Source organism: Phasianus colchicus, chromosome 3, assembly GCF_987193195.1.
Source record: "Phasianus colchicus chromosome 3, bPhaCol1.hap1.1, whole genome shotgun sequence".
Lineage (NCBI taxonomy): Eukaryota > Metazoa > Chordata > Aves > Galliformes > Phasianidae > Phasianus > Phasianus colchicus.
Genome location: NC_143438.1, coordinates 36,316,288 through 36,332,249, shown reverse-complemented (window position 1 = coordinate 36,332,249; position 15,962 = coordinate 36,316,288). Strand labels below are relative to the sequence as shown.

The 15,962-nt window shown below is 42.9% G+C and overlaps 1 long non-coding RNA gene across 1 annotated transcript; it reads left to right on the top strand.

The window, feature by feature from the left end:
• Nucleotides 1-1,936: 1,936 nt before the first annotated feature.
• Nucleotides 1,937-7,298, top strand: LOC116226532 (uncharacterized). Its single transcript, XR_004166344.2, has 3 exons — nt 1,937-2,024; nt 4,914-5,036; nt 6,202-7,298. It is a non-coding gene; the product is annotated as an uncharacterized LOC116226532 (long non-coding RNA).
• Nucleotides 7,299-15,962: the final 8,664 nt, after the last annotated feature.

Genomic DNA, 15,962 nt, shown 5'->3' with positions numbered 1-15,962 from the left:
GATAAATATTAGTAGCAAGTAATAATGAAATCAGGCTTGAGAACCTCACTGTTCTATCTCCTGAGCAAACACAGAGGAAGAAGGGTGTCCTAGCCCCAGGTTCCTCTGGCCTCACTGAGTGACTGCTCACAAAGTGCAGTGTAGCTCCCACAGGTGAGCTAGTGGTTGGGAAATGAGCAAAAAAGCTTTGCGAACAGATTCAGGGAGAGCATTGTGCCCAGAGGACTTCATTTCATCTCAGCTCTGGGCTGCTGCTGCTCTCCCCAGCCAGCAGGTTGCATTACTGTCCCTGGAGAAGAACAAGCACATCCAGTGTTTTGAAACAAAGCAGTAAATAATGGCAAAACACAGTGAGGATATGTGATGATGTATAAATGAAAAACATCCTCTTCGGACAGACTGGAATCCTTTCTGAGAAAGTGGATTAAGGACAGACCCTTAGAGTATGGACCCACGGCACTTTTTCTGGATTTCATAGCACGGTGGTCCCAGGGGACTTCTTGCTCAAAGCTATCTCCTCATACACTGTTTTACAGTGTTCACTGTAAAACAAAGCAAAACAAAACAAAAACAATTGCGATCTGCTTCTGCCTAGAAATGCTTTCTAATTGCAGGAACCACAATTAGAACTGGTGCTTAGGAAACAGCCCTGACCTTAATAGGTCCTCTCCATAGTTGGTGCAAGGGACACAAGCAGAAGCCCCTCCTCTTGGGGATCAGCATCTGCTTTGGCTTTGAGTCCCGTATCTCCCTGTAGCTGCTTTTTGTGGATATGACAAAAAGGAAGATCCTCATCATGTGTGTGTTTACTGGTCAGCTGTGACAGCCTTCCTGAGCAGAAGCCAACCAGATGTGTGGCATCTCCACGTGAATCCTGGAAACGTGTCACTGTGGGGTTATTTTTCAGGGCTGCTTGGAAGAAAATCCATTTACTTTCTGCTCTGACCCTCTGCTTGGAACAGTTGTGTCTGCCTTGTTTCTTTAAAGCTTAGGCTTATGAAACCTACTGTGTTATTTCACCTGGGATTATTTGTCCATTAAACATCAGTATCATTATTCTCATAGTAATGGCATTTAAAAGGCATTGCCATAGGGATTCCAAATTAGATCGTGGTGACTGCAGTTTCAGGCACTGTATATGCACAGAAACGTCTGCCTTGGGGGTGATTTCAGGCTCTTTTTCCCTTAACCTCTTTCTACCACACCTCCACACTGTTGGTGGGGTGGCTGTGGTAGGTATTATCAGCAAACACACACAGAGGGAAAAATCATGAGCAGCTGTGAGGAGGTAGAAGCTCCTCACAGCCATGGACAGCCCCTTATATGCTGCTTTAACACCCACCCTCAGCCAGACCAGACAGCAGCTGAGATCAAGCAAGCTAGGACAGAAATGCAGAGGTTTCTCAAACACTATGAGGTAAGAGGATGGTGCCGGGGTAAAATGCTAAAGCTGTGTTTTCCAGCTGCTCCAGATAGAGCATAAATGCAGAGGAAACAATGGGTGGAAATGCCGTGCCTGGAAGGCAGCGGGGTGGGCCTGTATGACTGTGCTGCGCAGAACGAAACACCAGATGCTGGAGCAGACCCAGCCCAGCTGTATCACACCACTGCCCACGAGGTTCAGATGGCATATGCTTCTTCTACTTCCCATTTCTCAACTCGTGGCATTTGCCTGAAATCTGATTTGCTCAGATACAGCTGTGCTGTGTAAAATATCAGAGACATAACCAGCAAAAACACAAAAGCCAACATGCAAAATGTGTCACTTTGTCTGAGACCTCCCTGTGCTTAGAGGTTTCCCAAGACCACAGACTGACCACCAGCTTTGCATATCCTTTGGCTGCTAATAGGGTAGCAGTAGGGAATCATCACTGATGGCACACAGCTGTGAAGTTAAATCCCCACAGAAGGAGGTCTGGAGGAGCAGCCACAATGCCCCACCTCCTGCAGACCATAAAGAGCAAAGCTGCTGTACTTCAGTATGGTCCCTAAAAGGTGTCTCGGGCTGAGATGTATCATAGGAGGTGAGTTAGAGCTCTGAGGGATGAAGTTTAATTGACAAAATATATTTTATCCCTTCAAATAAATGGTACTGAGCAGAAAGCTCAGCGGAGGAATGCGTGTCAGATGTTAATGGTAATTACAGTTTTTCCAGTTTACAGTGCTTGCTTTTCCCCTGGTCCTAAGCCAGGCTTTTAAATGATGTCAGCTAGTCTTGCATAGCATTTGATTATACTAGTATCTTATCTTAAATACCAAATTTTGGTAATGCTATGGAATAATTAATTACTTGTTTCTGTTCTGTTACTTTTAATTAATTTAGAGATTTGTGAATGTATATTTTCTACACCCTTAAGAGAAGCTGAGGTGTTCTTGCTGATACATGGTGTTAGCTGAGATCTACATATCTTTGTGTTGTGAAATTGTTGTGCTATTGGTAACTTTAGGTGCACAAAAGCAGAGATGAGGGTGCATGGAGAAACTTGGGCTCCCTCAAATTCTTTGGTGGTTGCCTTTCCCAGCTGGGTCAGTAGCAGGTGCCCTGCTATAGCTAAAGGAGAGCTAAGCTGTGCAGAGGTCTGCTCTCTGGCTACTATGCCAAGGCTACTTCTAGTGTTGACAGCAAGAAGCTGGCATGCTGATAAGATGAGAACCTGAGTAGAGGGTATTAGTACTGCCCATAGCTTCACACTGAAGTGCTCACATTTACATGGACCTCAGCAGGGTAGAGCATAAAGTCACTGCACATTCATTAGCTCTGAATGCGTACTAGGCTAAGCAAGCACTGTTAATCTGGTTGTGCTCTTCACCTCAGCAAACAGATACTTAAGGCAAATGTCTCTTAGCTGCAGTATCACAAACCAAATGTGCTAGTTCAGTTAGTTGAGTACTCTTAAGGCAGGGCCACAAGAATGACCCTTAAAAGCCACGATTTGCCTTTGGAGCTGTTTAGGTGCTTCTCCACCAGATAGACATCAAGAACAGCATTCACACAGCTAAGATCACTCAGCAAAGGAGGAAAGATTACTTTAGCAAATGATGTAGATGTGTTATGCAAGGCCTTTGCTTTCCCTGAGCTGTTTTCTTTGGCACTTAAGCAGAAGTGCATGCATATTTGCTGGTAATGTAGGCTTGCTGTGTAACCTAGTTACTCTGCCCAGACTCAGTGTGGTTTCAAGACACCTCCTGTCCCTGGTCCATGTGAGCTCTAGCTGGCAGCATTAGTAATCTTCTATGTAAATAATAGCAATATGCTCTTGGAAATAATTATTTGTTCAGTTTTAATGAAGCATACCAATGAATAACCAGATGCTAATGTTGTTGTTAATAAAATGTTGATGTGAATGTTTAACTAAGACTCTTAACTGTAATTAACTGGTGACAGCTGGGTGAAAGAACTTCCAGAACCCCTTTCAGAGACCTAGTTATGGGAACTAAAGACAGAAATAATCTAGACTTGCTTGGCTGATTACCCATGCGCAGTTGGGTCATCTTGCATGTCTGAGAGAGCCAAGACAAAATAGCAGTCCAGATCAGGCTACCTCTGCCACTGTGATTTGGTTGTGATGGTCCTGACTGCAACTTGTGTGTGCTGGAGAGTTGAAAGATAAGGTTCCTCCTGTAACAAATACATATGAAACATATAATTATGCTTCAATGGCATGTGAAGAGTTTTGCTTGGCTGACTGAACACAGCCTTTGCTACCTAGTATCTTAGACTTGGGTTATCCTTTTATTGTCTTAGATGCCCTATTCTAACTTCAACCTGTGTCTTTATGCTATTTTATTCTGATGTTCTTATGTTGTGCATGCTAAATGAAGGCATTTAACACCAGAAAGAGCACTTGATATCAGTAAGAAAACCCAGTTGCTACCAGGAGACAGTAAAACAATGTACAGTAAAACAGAAGCACCTGGAGAACAGAATGAAGCCAAACTACTGTGAACGGATAACAGGATCCATGCACAGGCATAAAGGACTTGAGGAACCAGAAATTGCTCTGTAGATTGAAAAAACTGTTACAGATGAGAGCTTATTCTACAAAAGCAGGGTTTCTAATGCCCTAGAAGGAACGTATTCAAATTGGGTTGGCTAAACAACACAGACCTCTCAGGGAGTTAGGAGAGCTGCTATCAGAAAAAGTCTAGATGCAGCTGATGATGATTAAAGGCTGATGAACTTCAAAGTAGCAGGAGGCCATCAGGTGCTCTGAGCTATATAGCATGAAAAGTTTAGGAAGTGTTAGTGGCTATCCTCACTTGAAGCACTGATTAGATGGCAAAGTTGTGGTCAATGCTATTTGTGAGTATTCTTTTCTGTTCTTGGCTTGCTGCCATCTGGAGAGCAACAATTCTACTTCTTGATTATAGCAAGTGATTGTGTTCTGTTGTCTTGTGAAAGGTGCTTCTCAACTTTAGCAGAACTCTCTCAAGGTTTGATGAAAATACTGAAGAACAAAGCTGGAAGTTGTGCTGTTCATCTTTGAATTTGTCTGCTATTGTTTGAAGAGTTTGTTCTCTGACGTCACTTACTTAGCATTACTTGTATTCATTGCAGTGCTGAGAAAAAATAATTTTGTTGCAGACTATTTCCCTTTCCTTGGCTGTTAATCTTCACTTGTTCAATTGAGGTGCCTGTCGTATGATATACTTCTACAATCTTTAATACTTATGCACTGTGCAATAAAGTACTTAAGAAATCATTAGACCACGGTTCTAGAGCAGGAAAAAAACACCTTCTAAAAGGAAAGTGGTTGCAGTAGTTTATAGCACTAGCTGCGGAAACTGTATTTGCACCAGAGCCTGTGCCAATCTGACAAATCCCAAATACAGGAAATGTCCCTATGCAAAGTGAATCTATTTTATTTTTTTTCCCTGTAAGTTTTCTCATGGTCTTTCTGCCTATCTTTTAGGTTGTTTATACTGGGAAAGTGTTCTGATCAAACAGTGCTTGTGACAATTCCTTCTGCCCTCACATGCAATACCTTCTACAGGGACTGGGACAGATACAGGCAGTGGAGCAGGAGAATATGAAGGTCAGAATAAATCCAAATCACAATGAAAAATTTAACAGGGACCTCTGCACCTGACACACAGGAAATGATCCAAAAGGGAAAGAATGATTTCCACCTTTCGGGAGGAAAATGTCTTCACTTTATCAATATTCTCTTGTTTGCACGGACACCTTTCGCTCTAACTGAGCTGTCAATGGGCTTGCTGAACAAGGTGACTAGAAATGCAGTTGAACCCAATCTGATAAGATCACTGTGGTCTTTATTGCTTTCCTACTTGGTTCTGTGCTGATAATGGCTTGTCTCACTGTGCAAAAACTTCATCTCATATTGAACTGTTGCTCAATTCTGTCTGGCTTTCACCTCTCCTCCTCCAAGTGCACAGCTGTGAACTACTGATGACTTTGCCTTTACAGCCTGCAGCATCATGGGGGGCACATGGATGCTTTAGTCCCAGCTGCAGGTGGGAGAAGGTCCAAGGCCTTGCTTCTGGCTTAGAGTCTTTCAAATGATTGCCTGCAGAAGAGCAAGGAGGCAAATGCCACCAAAATGGCATTTTGGCAAGATTGCAAGTCCCATAACAGTTCAAAGTGCTGTTGGGGTTTTTTTTTTTTTTTTTAGTTTTAAAAAATTAGATTGACCTAACAAGAAAATTCAAATTTTGAAATAAAATTAAATAGGACAAAATATTTCTAGTGCTAAATCTTTTAAAAGGCAACTATGGCTCCTAGTTCACCTTCTTGTTTAAGACTACGTATAAAGATGAGTGACAAGCAGTGACCCCATGCTGGTGGTTCAGTAAGCCTGCTCTTTATATCTTATCACATTTAATTAAGATCTGAAAAGCTTGTGGCCAACATCACTTGTCGTGGCATGTTCATTAGTATGTCAATCCTTTCTCCTTAACTGGCTACCAGTCTGAAGGTCTACAGAACGCCACCATCCAAAACGTAGATTTTGGGTGCTGTTGGCTTTTATGCCTCTGCTGAAAGAGCAGGTGCCTTTCCCAGTGTTCTCCATAAATGTTTCTGACTCTTTGTGCCTCTGCTATCGTGTCTTGCTCACGAAGGATTTGTTTACTCCTTTCTGAAAGCAATTTTAAAACATCTGGATGCAATTACCTTGCTTTCAGGGCTCTTTATACCTAATTTTATTTATTTATTTATTTTTGCGTTTCAATTTCATTCAGGCACTGGCATCTCTGAAGGACTCCTTGCTGCATATACTCCAACATGATTGAAATAAGACGCTGGACTTACGGCCATAAAGCAGGCTTTATTTCAGCTCAAACAGAGCTCCGCAGTTGTAGCCCTTCTCACAACTCCCTGCTGTCGTCTGTGTACTTCTTCAATCTTTCTCTTATGTGAGCCCAGACTGGCCACAAGGGGTGGCCTGAAAGGGATGGTCCTTAGCAATTCCTTGAAATACCAGGACTGGAGAGGTAGCAGCACATTATGCTTGAGCCCCAAGTGCTTCAGGGAGCATTTTGGATACCTGTTTGTGTCCTTGGTAACTACTCTCATTCTTACGTTTCTTTGTCTTTATTTAATCAATTTATTGGAGGAATTAATATAAAAAAAAAAAAAATGCAGATAGGCAAGAGGTTAATACTGAAGAACGTCTTTTCTTCATATTAAACAGACCAGGCCAGAGAAATGGAAGAATATTTCCATTTAAAATACTGTGAATATTTCTAACTTTCAACCATACAAATGGTAGAAAATGACCATATAGTACACAGTTTATTCTCTGAAAAATCCAGAATGGCACCCTACATTTCTGCACAGATTTAACGGCAATGCTGTCATCACAGGCTTTCTAGTGTGGGTTTGGATCCGGTGCTGGTACCATGCAATCTGTACCATCCTGTCCCTTTTTGAACGCTTCCCTGACTTAATGGCTTGGAAGGATCATCTCTGTTATTAGAAATAAATATATGAACTAATACTGTTAATTGACACTGCCGATGTCTTTGTCTCGCATTTGCTGCCATTGTGGTGTATCAAAAATAGGTAACTTTCTCATGTGCTTGTCACGTTAATTAGACACTTTCATACAACATTAAATATCTCTAAGAGGCAGAGCAAAAGTCCCCAGACTTAGGGTAATATGGGGTGCTTTAGGAAGTGTGTGAGTTCAGGAGTAATTTGGAAAAGTAATACTCTGTACCCAAGAGCGTAATTGTAGCTCTGGCTGCTTTTTTCTCCTCTTCTCAGATGGGGAAAAGTTTTGGAGGGGGCTGTTTGAAATGTTTTTGCTACACATCTTAATTCCTGAGAGGGTTCTGTGTGAAAGCTAATAGGATACAGGAGAGTTTTCCCTCCTCACTGTTTTCTGAGAGGCCTCAGCATCGTGCCTGAGGGATAGAGGGTACATCTGCTCCACATCAAAGCTGATTAGGCATTTCTCTACCCTTTGTCATTCTGTATTTTCAGTACATTCTCTGCTCTTTCCATAATTTTCCTTTCTTCCCATTCTTGGCAAGCTTCAAGGACACTGAAAAATTCACTGTTGTACACAAAAACAAAGAAGTATAAGGCTTTGTTCTTTGAGCATCATCAGTATGATTTCTGGTGAATTCTCAGCACCCCTGCCTGTGGCCTGCTTTACTAATTCTGTTATTGGTATAATTTCCAATATAAATTCTCTTCATCCACTGTTTATTTTATTAGCTTTTGGTGAGCTTTGCTGCAGATCTCCAGATGGATAGCAGTTTAGATTACAAAGGTACCTTTAACCCTGTGACAGCAAACTTTGGCCTGAAAAAAGCAATTTTTTCTTTTGTTTACAGTGCAGAAGATGCCAAAATCCACAAAAAAGTGTGATAATCCTCAACAAAAGTTGACTCATCAGCATACCACCAGGTTACTAAATGGCATACTGTTGAGTTCACCTCTAACACAACATCTTGGAAGTGTATAGGCTGATTTCTACTGTTTTTCCTTCAAGGATGGAGCCAAAGGCTTACTCAGACTCTTGGCTAATTGGTCTATGAAGCAGCAAGTACACAATACATTTAAAATGTTGAATACATTAATCTCTTGATCTGCTCCTGGATGGCAGCCCTCTGACCATCTGCCCTCTGTGCCTCTTTGTCTGGGCACCAAGGATGGGATCCTGCTGTAGGTGATGCTGGAGATGTACACAAGTCTACCTAGGAAAGCTGAAAACTGTCCCACCAGAAATGCCAGCCAGCACTAGTTCTTTCTATGGCACAGAAAAATAGATAACAGCTTTGGGCATCGATTTTGCTGAGCTCAGAGTGATTTTGGCTTCTGCATCTGGCACATAAGTAATCAGAAAAGCTGTGAACATACTCCCTTATATGCTATCCCTGTGGAAGGCTGCAATGTGCTGGCTTATTTTGTTCCTTGTGTTTTTCCATGAGCCTTTCAGTACCAGAATGCAGCACTGAAGCTTCAGCAGATCCATAGTTTGGTCTGCTTGTAAACTGTTCTGAGAGCATAAGGTCATCTTCATGCAAACTAGCTTTCTCATCCTTAAAGTCTTAAAGGACTTTGCTACTTGTTCCCAGTTCCCTTACCTTGGATTCTGACTTTCCCTGCTGGTTTATGCAGTTCTGAATAGTTTCTATTGACCAAGGGCCAGATCTTGCATGCAATGTTATTTTGCTGTGCTCAGAAGACAAGAGTGGAAGGTGATGACATCAGCAAATAACTGGAAGAAGCAGGAGAGGAAAATACAAGCTTAGTTTTTTGTAACATCTCGGATTGGACTTTGGCATAGGAAGACAAAATGCACAGAGGGCTTTGTCTCTCCTATCCAGGCCTCCTGACTGCTACTTCTTTCATGAAACAGACTTAACCCCTTCCTGTCTATTGCCTTTCTTGTTTGGGGAGGCCACTCACCTGCATAACAGTGGATCAGCCTTCAAAAGCTGAACCATCATGTGTACAATTGCAGCACTATACAGCTACCATGGAAGAGTATTTTGTGTTTCTTCCAGGATTCATCTGCAATGTGCTTCTTGGTAATTCTCATCTGTATTATGTTTTCTGTTTCATTTTCCAGGCTGCTTTTGTTTTCAAGAAAATATAAACACATTGTGCCATCACATCTCCTTTCTCAGCAGTAGCGGTGGGATTCCACCGTGGGCATCTGCCATGTCTCTTCTGTACTCCTCACTGCTCTCCTCTGACCTTGGAGAAAATAAGCCCTCCTGGTATTCTTTGCCAATGGAAAAAATCGTTTCAGTTTTAATTTGCCTTTTAGGTTGTTCTGTTCTCCATCCCAGTGCGGGCTTTACAGAGCACAAATAGTTAGAATGTGCCATCTATGGGTCTGAGAAAGGCTTGCAAGCTTTAATGATTGATAATATAAGATAGTTCTGCTATTTAAAGAGGGAGTCAAGCTATATATTTCATTAAAGGAGTAATAGTAACTATTTGAAGGCAACTCCCAGCCCTCATCTCAAAACACTATATCAAACTGCATCACCCCATGACTGCTTCCTGATAAGAAGCAGGTATTCATTGTGTTGTATTCAGTAGTGCTTTACAGGAGGAAAAAAAAAGGTTGAACTGGAGGAAATAAGGAAATAAAACTCGCCTGAAGCTTTTCCTTTTTTTTTTTTTTTTTTTTTTTGTGAACCTCACTGTGTCATCCATAGGGATTAGTAGCTGACTTCACACAGCTGTTACTGATGTCCTGGCTGCTAGGCAGGCCTAGGTTAATCTCAGACCAGAGCTGTCCTCTCTGTTACTCTTCTCAGTGTCATGTTCAGAGATAACTAAGGCTCATTTGGCTGGTAGAACCTCTTTAAGCCAAAGAGCAATTGTTTGGTGATAGGGGGCTGGAAGAAGTTAGATTCTGCTAGAAGCTGGTCTGCACAAGCAGAACTTTTCCCAAAAGTGCCCTGCAGAATGAGCAGGGAAGGAATCTCAATAACAATATTTATCCAAATCTGGGTGGCAGTGAAAAATTTAGGAGGGGATGTGACCAGATTCATGGTGTTTCATGCTGATGATTCCCAAGAATCAGGAGAGCAGGATCTGGTCTGGAGTCAAGACGCACACTAGGCTCAAGGCAATCTGAGCCAGTGAAATGCAGAGGCTTCCAGGCATGTCAGCAAATCAGTGCTCCACGTGGTTCATGGTTTGCTATCCACATGTGTGCTCTTAGCCCAAGGGAACTGGAGTTAGCCCTCCATGAGGAATGGTTAGCTCATCAACTCAAATTACTTGAAATTCGTTGTGGGCTTCGACAAGCAGGGGAAGGCTGGCTCTGCAGGAGCAGGAGCTGTGGTGAGCTGGTGTAGCCCTCAGGCTGGCCATTTCCCACATGGCTTGGTGGCAAAGCCCTCTCTCTCAGCCACAAGCATCCATCAGCAGGAACATCACATGGATCAACAGAAAGTGGATTGTGTCCCTGTTTGTGTAATGGCCACCAGGAATGGACCCAGTGAGACAGCAGTTCTATCAGCCAAGATGGAGCTCTTGGTGTCACCTGAGATTTATATTTAGCACCTTCTGATAAACAAAGGGATGTTTTCTGTCCAGCACCTCTCAGTAGAAACAACTTAGGTTTTTAAGCATCCTAAACATTTAAATCAAAAGGAACAACTTTTGTGGCCTCCTCGGAGGTTGTCCATCAACAGCATGTCAAACAAAGCATTTCCAAGAACAGCCTCATTTCTTTGCTTTACAGCTTGCCCTAAGCCTTGCAGTTTTGTTCACTAATGCCAGAGAAGTCATTCCCAGAATAAAAACAGGCATTGGAGTCTCCAGATCCTCATGTGGAGCAATAATGCTGAAAATATATATCCTAAAAAGTTTTACAGCCACACAGTAGAAAATGCAACCAAGTTATGAAATAACCACTGGTGGGCACTTCATAGTGGATACAAGACACCCAGAATAAGCAAGAGAACAGGCAACAAACCAGAGGCACTCAACCTGTCCACTCCACAGGCATCAGTGTCCTCTGAATTAAATCTGCTGCCACCATCTTTACTAAGGCTCATTCTCTGTGACCTGCTGGTGTAGCTCACTGGGTGCTTTCTTAGAGCAGAAGTAGTGCAAAGCCCAGATGTCCTTCAGAATGTCCTCAGTGATCCTTTTTAGTCATATTCTCTTTGGGTTAGTGGCCCAGAGAAATACTAGGTCAGTTACAGACAGTAAGGAGAAGAACAAGGCTGAAAGGAGGATGTTTTAATGTATGCAAGAGGTTTCTATGAAGAACGAGCTAGTCTGCAGGGTGCAACCACTCTATATTCTCATTTAATCATTTCTGAATAAATATGTTCCTCAGCAAAGCGTGATATTGATTCTCCTGAAGTCACGCCTGGTACTTGCTCCCTTGTTTACCATGGATGCAGATGTCATTCAGCTCACCCCATGTGCTTATAGTTTATCTGTCATCTTTTGACTTGCTGCTCCCTTTCTTCGCATCCCCAGATGCCGGCTGTGTCTAAACCGTACTGCCTTTCTGTACCGCCTTTCACTCAGCTCATATGCATACCAAATTCAGCTTGCTTTAAAATCCTGGACAACTAGAAGTTCTCATCTTGACTCATACTACTCTCATTGCATCCCTACCATGGCTTCCACTTCTCAGTGGTGTCAAATATGTACATTTTCAAAGCCCTTTCATAAATAAAGAAGGAGCTAATCTTCCTCTCTGGTTACTGATAGGACTCCTGCAGATCCTCAGTGCTGGGCTCTGCAGCTTTTTGCAGAGCCACTGAGAGGAATACAGGCATCTACTGCTTGCAAATAAAAAAGACTAAAATGATAGTAGCCATACTAAAATCAGCGCCAGCCCTGGCCCACCAGCCTCCTCCTTATAGCACTCCTGCAAAGGCTGCTAGCATCACACCAAAGTGTGTGCACTTTGACTACACTACAGCACCTTGAAGAGCTCCAGGAATTAACTACAGGAGCTGTACATGCTGCCCTCTTCTCCTTCCCCAGTGGTAACTTACAAAAGGAGGAAAGACAATCCAAGGAAGATCTCAGGACTTATCACAACAGTTGTTAGCGACTGCTTTCTAAGACCTCTGACTAACAAGCCATGCATTTGGCTTGAAACAACACTGAAACTCCCTAAGCAGAAGTACTGTAAGGGATGTATATCATGCCGATGCTGTGCTATTTGATTTGCGCTCCAGCTTAGAACCAGCCTGTGCTCCTGGAGATGTCAGAAGCTAACTAGCTAAAAGGGTTGGAGGTAGCTCCAACTTCCCCTTTTTTGTTTCACATTTGTTAGGTTGGGTAGTTTGCTGCAGAGTTCTGCTTTTTAAATCTGTGCAGTTGCATGAAGTGATGGCTACAATATTCCTGTTCTTTTCTATTATTCCAGGTGCACACGGGCACAGAATCATAGAATCTTTTGAGTTGGAACAAATATTTAAAGGTCATCTAGTCTAACTCCCCTGCAAATGTTAGTACTTGGATTTTATTCACAGAGAAACTTATTTCTGGCACACACATCTGAAATAACCATCCCAGAATTAAGGTTTCATTATGCTTAATTCCAATATTTTTCCTGTGGGTTGTTTTAAGAACACAAGAAGATCAGGGTGACAGTTAACTAGTAACTGTAATCTTTGCAGAGGCAGAAATTAGGTATGATGCTACACACGTGCTTTTAAATGGAGTACAGAAAGGGGGGAAAAAAAAAAAAAGCTAAGGTTTGAGACACTCAAGATTTTCTTTCCAGTGGTCCACCTGTATTCATTCTACATGCATCCTTCCTGCTATATGCCCTAAGTCTGATACTGTAAAATATAAATCAAAACCATATGCTGCAAGCTGTCGGACTTGACAGCCTAAAATATCCAAGAGACCACAGGATAGAAATCTCATTACAGCCTCACGGCTGTTGTGCAAATGTTTCAAGTTCATATTTTATCCTGACTGTAATGATCAGGGACGTCAGACTGGGAGCAGAGTGCTCGTGTTTCATCCACTTGGCAAAAGATGGCTGTGCATAGCGGCGCATTCAGTGCTCACGTGTTTTGCTGCTTGATTTGTGGCTCACTCCGTTCTCCCATTGCACTGTGGCAAATGCAAGAGGATTCCAGCATTTCCAGCTGGTCAAGCACACAGCTGATGAAACTGCAGTTGATTAAAAGAGCAGTCCTTGGGTGTGCAAAGCAATTAGCACATTTGTGAGAGTGATGGAAGGAATAACAGTGACTGAGACGGAGTCCCCAAGGTGATGGCTGGGCAGGGCAATACTGCCCATGACTCCTCCCCTCCTGCACTGGCTCTGTCTGGGACACGGAAAGGAAAATGTGAAATGGGGGTTTAGGGACACTATTACAAATGATGATTTATTTTAATCTGACACATGACCTGTCTTAGTTTACAGCTGTGGTCAGATGGTACTTGCCACCTAACTCCAGGCAACCTCTGACACCTTTCATTATTTCTAAATGAATACAACAGCAGAAATACTGGCATATGTAAAGGGATTATGCATAACTAGAGACTTCAGAAGAGCTATGTCTTCATCTGTTCTTTAACGAGGAGATTTGCTGTCGTGCAATCCTTTGGATATGTTTTTCTCAGGGATCAGTGGATACAGGTGGTACTCAGGGTCTCCCTCCACCTCTGTGCTGGATTCTCCATCTGCTAAGTAAGTTTTACCAGGTGCCACAAGCTCCAAAACTGTATGTACTCTTATTCATGAGGACAGGCATTGCCTACAGCAAGTGCACCTTCTCCTGAGTAGAAAACACCCAGTTATGCTAGGTTTCTGCCCAACCTTTCTTCCTCTGCTGCCCAGCAGAGCCCAATTTAAGAGCTTACACTGCACTCATTGATAGATGCTTGAAGCTCCTTCAACACATTGCTTCAAGTCCATCCTAGAGCAAAGGACGAAGGTGTGCAATTAAAGTTCTGCTTAGCAGAGGCTGTATGTCCTAATGAAGTCAAGGAGAGACACACTAAGAGTTATGTAGGTACTTGCATTTGTTTACAGAGGAAAACACCAGTCTTCACCAACATGTAACAAAGCGCAGTAGGTATTTCACAGACAGGGCTTCAATGAGGACATGGATAGAAAGTACCAGAGTGAGTAAAATAATGTAATGTCAGTCTCAGAGGAAAAATACTATGCCAAGTGCCTATTTGAAATTAATAATTTTGGATGAAAAGTTTCTTTAAGTCTCCTGAAGTCAGCAGAAAAGATGGTCTGGCATTGAAATGTCTGCCAGATCAGATTTCACCTCTGAATAAGAAGATTATTTGGGATTTAAAAGGTAACTGAAATACACTTTTAAAACATACAACTATTTTTTGCCTTTGTTTCGACTCTTGTCAAGACTAGCAGCTGGGGAACCTTTGTGCAACACATGCCTGGTTCTCTCTTCCCTCAGGCGTGGATGCGCAGGGTTGGTGGAGGCAGGAATTCCTCTGGCACATCTGCTGACGTGAGGCTCCTGGAATCTGCATCCTCCCTGAGCCTGCTTTAGCTCACTGTCCTGGTGTCTCGGCACCCGCCTCCTGTTCAGGAGATAAGAGTGCCTTCACAGAACCAGTCTTGCAATTACCCACCTTCTAGGTTTTCTTTCCCTGACCTTTAAAGGGATGAACTGCTTACATGCCTTTGTGCAAGAGCCAGGCTTTTGGAGAGGTGGCTGTTTCAAAGGAGCAAGTATGGTCTTTTCGTAAATACCATGTCAGGCCCACGTAACTTGCATCTTATTTATAGCAGTCTTAATGCACACTGTGGAGACCAGGGTTGCTGTTACACAAGAATATTAATCTGAAGCATTTCAGAACTGTGAGTGAGGTAGATAGCTGCATTTTTTGAGCAAGCTGCATAGCAGTTGTTGACTTTAGCTTTGTCTCAAGTTTCATAAGCATTTTAAACTATTCGGTGCTCTAAAGAAAATGATAAATTATTACAGATGAGCAGCCAGCCTGTGAATTATTTGTTAAGCATTTGGTTTTGGCACTCAAAACCCAAACTGGATACCTAGGAATGAGGACAGAAAACTGTTTTGTGATGTCAAGCATATATTTTTGTCTCTGTATGCACTTAGGTAAATATTTGAAGCCTCCTTCAAAGACTCTTCAGCTCACGTCCCCACAGTACTCACCTGGACTGAACAGAAAACAATTTCTGTAAAGAAACCTTAAGACATAGCTTGCTTTAATAAATTAGGGCTGTATATCTTGTGCTTGGTAGAAGCAAAGAAAACAGCTGAACTTTTTTCAAGCTCACGAGCATTTTTAGAGGCTTGAATGCTTCTTGAAAATCTGGACCTAAGACTCTTGGTGAAAGCAACAGATATTCCTGCTTTATGTGCTTAGGATGAGACAATGATCAGGGTCCTTTTGTCTGCAGTAGACTGAAAATAAAATTGATAATATTTGCCATATCCTGCGGCAAGAGCTGTTATACTGGTACCAAATCCAGCAGGAAAAAACAGCACTGCATAGTACTTGCTTCACTCTGTGCTTTATGGACATAAAAAAAAAAGCACATAGCCAAGTATTAGTCCAAAAAAGCTCTGGTGTAGTACACACTGCTCTTAGAAACACAGAACATCACAGCTTGGAAGGGATGCATAAGGATCACCAAGTCCAACTCCTGGCTCCACACAGCACCACCCAAAAATCAGACCATATGTCTGGGAGCAGCGTCCAAACTGTCCTTGAACTCCAGCACTCGGGGCTGTGCCCACAGCCCCGTGCAGCCCGTTCCATGCCCACCGCCCTCTGGTGCAGACCCTTTCCCTCAGCCCCAGCTGCCCTCCCCTGACACAGCTCCATGCCGTTCCCTCGGGCCCTGTCGCTGTCACACAGAGCAGAGCTCAGCACCTGTGAGGAGCTGAAGCCGCCATCAGGCCTCCCCTCAGCGCCTCTGCACTAAGCTAACACAGGGACCTTAGCTGCTGCCATGCTATATCGACCCTCGCACTGATAATCCAGAAAGCTTCACTATCTGCTGAGCTTGGGGGTAGATTCATTAGTACTC